This window comes from Hippichthys cyanospilos, chromosome 13 (genome assembly GCF_059441005.1).
Source record: "Hippichthys cyanospilos isolate Australia breed blue-spotted pipefish chromosome 13, RoL_Hcya_1.0, whole genome shotgun sequence".
Taxonomy (NCBI): domain Eukaryota; kingdom Metazoa; phylum Chordata; class Actinopteri; order Syngnathiformes; family Syngnathidae; genus Hippichthys; species Hippichthys cyanospilos.
In genome coordinates, this window is record NC_142381.1 from 14,259,970 (window position 1) to 14,267,774 (window position 7,805).

The following is a 7,805-nucleotide window of genomic DNA, read 5'->3' on the forward strand; positions in this document are numbered from 1 at the left end:
AATGAGATAAAAGTCAAAATAATGAGATAAAAAGTCACTATTTTGCTTTACTTTTTATCTCACTATTTTGACTTTTTAATCTCATTTCAACTTTTTTTTTTTTTTTCCTCCGGCGGAATTTTTTTTATACTGGCGGGAATGGGCTTCCATACTATTTTTATTCGACTACTCGAAATTCGATAAGAGCTGTTGTGTAGGATATCCAAATACCAAAAATTCTTGATACCTACACCGAATACCTCATGTCTATTGAGGAAGGAGAGACGGATTTGCTTGCATAAGATCATGCTTAAACAAGTTTGGGTAGTATTTGGATACGTCCCATAATTTTCCAGGCCTGATTCAGACCGACTTCAGGCACGCTTCGCCTCATTGCTTCCTAAAGTCCAACTTGGGATCGTGCAACAACGCAATATATTCAATGCTGTCAGCGGCCATGATGGTCTGCCAGATGATCTGTATTTATTTGTCCACTTCCACAAGGGATGACGAACGATGGTTCCGAAAGCCCGGCGGGGTTGATCGGGTGCGAGAACCTGCCAAACCCTTGAAATAGGATCGCGGGCCCGTGCGCCGCTGCCGGCTCACCGTTGTCCCTTCTGCCTAATAAAAGGGTCATCCCGATTGCGTAACGCCCCTAGCCCTTGTGCCGGTGGCCGCTCACTAAAAGGAAAAACAGCTCGGCCCGGATCAAAGGTTGAATTATTATTGGAAGTTTTTAATGCGGGAGATAGCGCCAATGCTTTGGACTGGGAGAAAGAAGAGCAGCATGACGGATCAGGATATGTGTGTGTGTGTGTGTGTGTGCGTGCGAGTATGTTTACACTGTCTGTGTGATGCATTAGTCTCCTGCTAGATGACCTAACAGACTTGGATGGATTGTCCCACCAGCTTCAAGGCTGAATGGATGCATTAACTTGCAATAATTTAAAATGATAGCAGCTACTGAAAGACACGGTTGTTACGTCACTTTCGGTCTGCCGCGACTTGATATTTGAACATATTAATACTATGCAGCCCGTGTAACTTCTACAATCTGTTCTATGTAAACTGTCTGCACTGCCTCGACGGCATAGGGAAGTCATTAGAAGCTAGAATGACACGCAGGCCTCGGCCAAGGCTCAGCAATCCTCTGTATCGGCATCTTCAAGGTTAAACTGTCTACCGTGGATTAACTTTCTTTTGACTGTCAGAGAAAACATACGTATGTGAAAACAATTAACGCTTACTTCCTGCAAAAGGAAAATAAGTCTTCGAAATCCGATACATCGAAGCGAATTGTTAACGACGCCGCTAATTTTTAGTGGTGTCACCATAGAAGTTTTTTGAGGTATAATGCAGATATTGCAGCCTAAAGCAAAGGCCCTCAACCTTTTTTGTAATGTTTTTGTTGGAACTGCACTACCCTAACGTAAAGTCGTTATTGCTGCTAAATTGCCAGTTTTAAATCATTGGAACTGAAAACAAATACATTTGTCATTTGATTAACATAGAATTACATAAGAAAAATAAGTGTATTTTGTTTATTTTAGTATATTTATATTCATTCATATTCATATCCATTTTGATTCAGCAGCAATACACATCCAGGAAAAAACAAATGTGTATGTATGTATATATATATATATATATATATATATATATATATATATATATATATATATATATATATACTTATACTGTATATATATGATGCATGGAGCTACAGTAGCTTAACATTGACGAAGTTTCAGCAATTTTATTTATGTCACGTTGAAATGACTAGTTTTAAGAAAGAGTTCAAAGTTTTTGCAAAGTTTCATCAAATAATGGTGTGCATTGTCTACTAATCCCTTGTTTTCATACATTTTGATTACATTTTGAACCTTTTGGTTGCTTGGAAAATAAGAGTCAAGACCTAAACTCATTCACTGCCAGGGATGTATTTTAACGTTTTTTCTAAGAGTCCAGACATTAATTTCCAGATACTTAATATTCAAGTACATTAAGGAGATTATTTTCCAGATACTTAACTATTAAATTGATCACTAAGTATTTGGGATTGAATGTGTGGACTCTTAAAAAAATAAAAAAGAGGCATTAAATGGGTTAAGGAGGTTGTTTTTGGACAAATGGACATCTCTGTCAAAAATTTGTATTTTTGTCAATAACTCATATCTAATCTCGAAATGAGGCTGTTTTTGTTAAAACACATTATAAATACACATTTCATAGGGATCGATTTTTCTCAGTTTTGTTACAACAACAAAATCAAGCTACTCATTATTATGTTTAGGACAGGAATTGGCTAGACCAGGGGTGTCAAACTCATTTTTCGTGGGCTATATTGTAGTTTCTGTCAGAGGACTGGAATGACTGCCAATCAAATCATCTTGAAGCGTGCTTGTCACACACATAGCTTGTTTTGAAATCAGAGGCTGGTAAAACTTGGGAGTCAAATAACCATTTCACAGGCGGCATAAAATGAGGTGGCAGGCCGGGTCTGGCCCCCGGGACTTGCGTTTGACACCTGCGGGCTAGACTTAGAACGACATAGCACTTAATGGTGCGTCTGGTTTGTTTTTCTCCATTTGAGTTTTTTCATTTTTTATGGTTTGATACCACTAGATAAAAAAATGTTTTTCTTCAAATAGTCTAGTCACTTAAGTGTGTCTAAAGGGGAAATCAACCCAAATATTTTCTTCACAATAATATCCTTGTGAAAACCCAGCCTATTTATTTGTGTTAATTGTAGTGGATGTTTGTTTTTGGTCTATATTTTTTTGACTTCTTAGAGCTTCCCCACTAAGTTCTTAGTGTTCTGAGTAGAGAACATCCTGGTCTTTCCAATGATGTCTCATGTGTCTGGGTGGGATACAACCGTCTTTCTTCCTGAGACATAATGCACACAACAGCGGACACAAATTATTAACTTCGTCTCAGGAGGATATATTAATATATATTTTATATATACTGTCATTTTCTACACTGAAGTGATGCTGATATGAGATTGATCTCAAGACTACCTTTGTTTTCTCCGCACAGTAACAGTGACGTACTGCAACAAACTCAAGGGACTGGAATGCCCTCAGGAGCGTTGCATCCGGGAATAAGGGTATTTTTCCACCAAATCAACTTGATCTTCCAAACATGCTTCTGGAACACTCATACTATTGTTGGCAAGCTATGGCGGTAGCTCAACCTTTTTGCAGGTAATCTATAAAACTGCAATTGAATATGTTAACCACTTTTACATGACTTTTATATAGAACTTGAAAAATTCTAATTAACAGTGTGCATTGGTGGGGGTTTTTCCACTTTGCCTATCAAACCTTTTTGAATGGACTGATTTAATTTCTTTAATTGAGCCACATGGTGCAATAGCGGTTAAACCATCTGCCACACAATTAAGTGAATCTGGTTCAAATCTGTGTTGGAACATCTGGTTGCCTAGTTCTCCATGTGCTCTGAAGAATAAATCGTCCATATGTGTGAATGGTCGGTTGTTTATGTGCCATGCATTGACTGGCCACCAGTTCAAGGTGGGCTTCGCGAAGCCAGTCTCGTCAGGGAGACGCAAGCAATGTACGTTATCTCACTTGGCATTTACGATATTCTTCCACTGCCTTGTGACTCACGTTTCTCGTTAGCTCCTGCCCTTTGGCACGGTTTTGGGGATGAATGAAGAAACCGGGGATTTCCCAGTCACACTTTTTTGATGTGCCCAAGTTTGGAGTCAACTGACCCATTTTTACCCTAGTGTTTAAAAAAAAAAAAAAAAAAAAAAAAATATATATATATATATATATATATATATATATATATATATATATATAATGCCAGGACTCTGAAAAAAAGTAATACAAAATGTCTTAGGGGTTGAATGAGATTTAAGAAGAATGTTCTTGGTTGTCTTGGTTTAAAACAAGTTAAATATTAGAATTCTTAAGTCCTTTTATTGGCTGCATCAGTATTTCAGCTATTGTAATTACATTTAACGTGTTCAATGCAGCTCTATCATTTAGCATATAATTTGTGTACATAAAAAAGGAGGTTACTGGAGTTAAAAAAAAATTAAAAAACAAAACAAGATTAAGAAAATTATTTCTCAATGTACATTTAAAAAAAAAGCCCCCCAATACGAAAAATGTCACCAAATGGTTCTTTTTTTTTTCTATTAATTTTTAAACCCTGATCTTGAGGAAAAACGCAAAACAGACTTTTGCAGCATAATATTTCATTTTATTCTGTATTTTATGCTTCAAAATGAATTTTTGTAGACAATAGAGTGAAAATAAAATGACACCGCTTGTCTTCAATATCACTTTTTGGTGGTGACCTTTTCTTTTGAATTTATCGTTTTCACCAAAGCGCTCCCATCCCAGTGGCCTTAGCCTACATATATTTCTTCTTTTTCTTTTTTTTTGGCAATACATGTGTCCATCCAGAGTAGCTTGTTGCTTCGTAGCCCTTAAAAGTATGTTCATTATTTTTTCTTAAAACCCAAACTTTTTCCCACTATTTTGATCAGCTGAAAATGACCTGATCAGACCTGATTTACGATCATGTAATTGAGATGGGGACATCCCTAGAAGAAACATCGAACCTTTTCTGTTTAAATGTTAGGTAACGTAGCTTTTTGTGCTATATTTAAAAACAAATAAACCAAGATACATTTGTCTTCCTAACGTTTCCTACAATGAAAATAGACAACCCTTCAATGTAAATGTCGAGCTGTGAATCTAAAAAAAGAAGCAAGTGCAAACTATGAAGATGAGGCAAGCGCTCGACAGAATGGACTGTATTTTTCTTGTCAAGCGCGCACTTCATCACCATGATACTGAATTACACTTGTCACATGTTGTCCTGGTCCTTGTACGTCTCACATGCAGTGAATACAAGGCCAAACTCAAATAACCTCTTACAATTGTTAGAAACTCCACCTAGCATGGAGCATGTGCTGCTTGTCAGAGGCTAATGCTGTTAGCTAAAGCTAATCAGCGCTGGATAGGAATTTTGTTAGTGCAGCCATATTATCGAGCAGGAGGATCTCATGTTGCGTTTATATCAAGTGGGAATTTTGATATTTCAAATGTTTTATTTCGTTTTTGTTTTTTATTTGCTAAGTAATTTTCGTAACATGAAGAAAAAAACCTATACTGAAGCGACCGTATCTTGAGGTTTTACTGCATTTGATAGATTATGACGATCGATGTCGCTCCCTCCACTTGATCAACAACACGCCTCCAGATTTTCATATACAGCTGACGTTTGTGCTTTTAATCTGGAAGGCCATGCTATATTTCCATTTCCTGTTTATTCCTTCCGAATTGGCTGTCTTGCATCACGTTTGGTGTCCCGTCGCACCAAACGCGTCCTATAGATGTCGCCCTATCACCCAATCACGCAAACAGCAATGACTGCAATAGAGAAACGTTCTGCATTATGTATTTTCCCAAACCACGGAGATCCGCAACATAAGGCCGAAAGAACCACATGCGGCTCCTGAGCCGCAGGTTGCTGACCCCCGGCCCAAGGGAATTTACCGGGCATAAACTTGATGTAGAACTGTGAAGCAGACATGCAAAACACTCAACCGCTACCCCGCCAAGAATATCCATCATTCGACAAACACTTGATTCAGCGGAAAGGTTCAAAAGTTCGATAAATAGAAGGCATGATTCAAATAACATCATTGCCCATTAACCCCACATCTACTACTGGTAGCCAAGCAGCTTCTACGTGTTTGTTTATACTCAAACGTAATAAGCGCAATGAAAATTTAGAGGCCCTTGATTGCTACTTTTGGCAGTATTTTCACAGAATGCTGACATTTAAAAAGCGGGAACAAGTAAAAAGAGCTACAATACCACCGAGAGGCCACTCGCTGTGCCCTATTTGCCAACCAGACGTATAATTCAACGTCTGCTCGGGGTTAGTTTCAAAGGCCTTTTTATTTTATTTTTTTTTTAAGATTCTACATATTCTACATCCAAGTCTCCACTTTGGGATGCCATCTCGCCATGCCCCGCACGAACGTGCACGCAAGAGGCCGCAGCAGCTATCATAACAGAGCTCAGGTTGCATCGCACATGTGGGTGCATGACTTCATTTTTTTTTTTTTTTGCCCAGAAGCTCATTTCCATCGCTGTATATTTACAAAACTAATTGCTGCTATGGTAAAGTTAGAAAGCTCACCCGTATACGAAAACATTCTTAAAATGCAATTACAAACGGACAGACTTTTGACATTTTCGCTATGCCCTGCAAGCTTCTCATATTTTTCTTCCACATTATTGGTATTACATAATACATTTTCATTCTTATTCATTCACTCCTCAGGAATTCGCTTTAACTTAGAATTGTAATGGCTCAATGGGTGTAAGACCTGGAAAATGACCACAAAGAATGTGCCTCAAATATAGAGAATAGATCAATATTTTTTCGTTTCAGGACCGATAGGGATTATTATTAGTCAAGGAAACCGATATTCATTTTCAGAGAAAGGGAGAATATCAGTCAATTTTTGAAAAGTTCCAACTCATAACTTTGAAATGTTTTTTCGCATATGTTTCTTAAACAACTTTTAGATTTGCAAAAAGTAACATTACAAATCATGTATTTTTAGACATTCATCTTTGGAAGTCAAGTCGAATTGTATAATTCCCATCAGTATGAAGCTTGATGATCTCTCATGGTTGCAAAGAAATATCTTTAATGATCCTGTAATGTTATGGGTCACACTGACCTTTTGAATGTTAAAGTAAATGTTGAATGCAGTTTTTCAATACAGGACACCGGCTTGGCTTATTATATTAAATATATCAATCAAAACTTGTATTTGTGGCAGTTTTCTTCGAATGATTTTCGACTTTTTCCTTTTTTTTTCACATTTTTACAACTTTTTATAGGAATAAGCAAAACTTGAGCGAAAATGACCCAGGAATTCCCACATTGTTCGCGGTCAGTAAACGAATGCACTCAAAAAGGTTGTGGGTCTTTTTCCTTGCGGCACAGCTCCAGTTTATTTTGTCATAAATACCCGACATTACTCTCCATCCGTGTTCTACCAAGTTTATGATTGTGGGTATATGCCAAAAGACCACAATTAATAAACGAATCAAATAGAATACCTTTCTGTGTTGTCTAACCAATAAACACAGCTTGCCAGTAGTATATGTGCTAGTAATATGCATGTGTGTGAACAAGCATAGACTCGGACTTTGGTTTGGTGTGCTTGCTTCTTTTGTTGAAATAATGTTGCCTTACCAACCTCTGCTAACATGAGCCGTTGTTAGCTGCAACATTCATTAGGTGCTAACAGCCAACTGACTTCCGCCCTCTAGCTTGTCCCAATAATTATTGTAAGTAAGAATACAGCCAATATAAGAATTCACGTCTGTGTGTCAAAATTCATCTTATGTGGCTGACAGATCTAATCAAGCTGGTGGTGTCAAATTAAAAACAAATCTGATCTTAAAGTTACTATACTTTAGACCTTCATTTTTGGGAAAAAAATTGTGTCTTACTTTTGAGGTATTATGGTACATTATTTATGTTCCTCGTGAACAAACGTCAAGAGGAGTAATGTTCAACAATGGACCCTGGAGCAAAGTCTTCCATTTTGAATGATTTTCTATCGGACAATTAGCTTTGAAAGGATGCAGTTCCTCGTCCAGAAATGATTTTATTGACCTCAGAGGTTCCACTCTATTTTCACGTTTTACGTCCAGAGCTCTCAAAAGTCGGTGGCACCGAAGCATTGAACTAATTGATTAACTTTGGTTTCCTTTGCAACGCTTGACTGACTTGGCCCGTGTGACAAT